Source organism: Notothenia coriiceps, unplaced genomic scaffold, assembly GCF_000735185.1.
Source record: "Notothenia coriiceps isolate Sejong01 unplaced genomic scaffold, NC01 NC01_scaffold00034936, whole genome shotgun sequence".
NCBI lineage: Eukaryota > Metazoa > Chordata > Actinopteri > Perciformes > Nototheniidae > Notothenia > Notothenia coriiceps.
In genome coordinates, this window is record NW_011367637.1 from 568,141 (window position 1) to 570,233 (window position 2,093).

The following is a 2,093-nucleotide window of genomic DNA, read 5'->3' on the forward strand; positions in this document are numbered from 1 at the left end:
TCTGCATTGGCAGCGCTCGCATTGCCCAGTAGGTGGCGTGCATAGATGCCCTGAGAGATAACATGGGGATAAAGGAACAAATAACATTTCTGTTACATTTCTTTAAAGAATGGGGATAACTAGCAGGATTACAGTGTTATTAAAAATATAAAACAGCATAGTGTTTGTTGTAAAGCATCAGATGTTATCTCTTCTCTGTCAGCTGTTCTGTTCTGTAGGATAATACTCTCAGTGTGAATCCATACTTCTACTGCCTGAGTCTGCTTCATGGTTTTCACTTTCTTTGCTTCATGTGTTCTGTTTTTAATTCAGCAGGTGAACCTATATGTTCAGAAAACAGTGTGAGTGAGCTTAACTGTGTGTGTTAAACTGAAACAGAGCATTATTGATATGTCTGTTCACTTGTCTTTATTTAGATCTCATTCGATATTGAGGTAATCCAAAAGTAATGGATATCAGGTTGCATTACTGTTATAAGAAACCCTGGCAGGAGAATATAAACGGGTACGAACAGGCGATTCCTGCCATTTTAAACACCGACAAGGCCAGGTAGAAATTCCTACATTTTGAATTCAGCAGGTGAACCTATGTGTATGAAATAGTGTGTTGAGCTAACTGTGTGTGTTCAACAAAAATGGAGCATTTTCTGTAAACTCAGATTTCATTTCTGCTTTTTTAAACTGTAGTATGTGCTCATGTGTTTCATTGTTGGTGTATAAGCTGAATGTGCTTCATGAAAGGCAGGTTTTCCCAATACATAAAATCATTTTTGATCCTTAATATATTGGTCTCTTCTTTTCTTAGGTCACACTGTTCTGCTGTGTTACATAACATCTTATCAATGTTTATCTCCATGCTTTATTTTGCACTGCATTTGATATTGCGTACTAATACTATCTATAAGTATATATTAGTTTAAATCTCAGCCTCCTGTGTGTAATGTTATTTTCCACTGGCATCAACACAAAAAGCAGCTCAGTTTGTTCTTTACTAAGTCTTGAGAAAGCTAAATCATGTCACAATAACCTGTTACTTCTCTCTCTGGTTAAATGGGGATAATCTTATTGTAAGGGAAACTTCTGCAGCAATGGAGAGTCAGGACTCAGAGAGACACGAGGAGAGTTGGAGCTTTGAAGTCAAACACTGGTAGTTTATTACAAGTATCAACCGGAGAAATCACAAGTCACAGCACTCAGAGGTTCGGACTGCCCGGAGAGTTGCCACATCAATTCTGCCCAGCCTCTCTCTCGTTAGACCTTTTAACTAGTTTACAGAGAGCTCTGGGAACACTGGAGATAGCCCCAACATCTGGAGACACTCAATCACTTGACTCTTAGGCTCTGTGACCGAGAGCTGACCGGTCATAAAGCTGAGATAACAGAGTCAGGGTTGGTTATAAACGTCAACAGGCGAAAAGGTTAAATATATCTTAGGAGTAAAGACAGAATTATTCCCTAACACTTATCACATACGGTATTTTTCTATCTACTCTTATTGTAAGGGATATAATACTTTTATGTCGATCATTTAGACGTTCTGTATAACTCCGCCATCCGCTTCGCCACCAATGCCCCCAGGACACATCACTGTGACCTGTGCTCTCTGGCAAACTGGCCCTCTCTTGAGACCAGGCGCAACATCCACTCCTCCTCGGCCTCACCCCCTTCTACCTCACACAATTACTGCAACTCCGCCCACCCCCCACGCACAACACCCCGCTCAGCTACACACATCCTGCTAAAGGTCCCCAAAGCCCATGCATCCTTTGGCCGCTCCGCCTTTCAGTTTGCTGATAGCTGGAATATCATAGAACAAACGTTGAAGAAGGAGACCTTTATCTCCCCCCGCTCCTTCAGGGACACGTTTACAAACACCCTGGTGGTACACACATGCAGCTGCTTTGCCTGATGCTCACTACCAATGTCTTGACCTCTCCTATAGTATGCATTTGCATGAATGAATGATTGTGTGAAGAAGAAGCCTTCATCACAGTTGGCATAGGGGCATGGTAAAAGGCACACTGAGGGAAACACATTAATAACTTAGCTGGACTTTGATCAAATAAAACCCAAGTCATTGTTTGTTCAAGACAG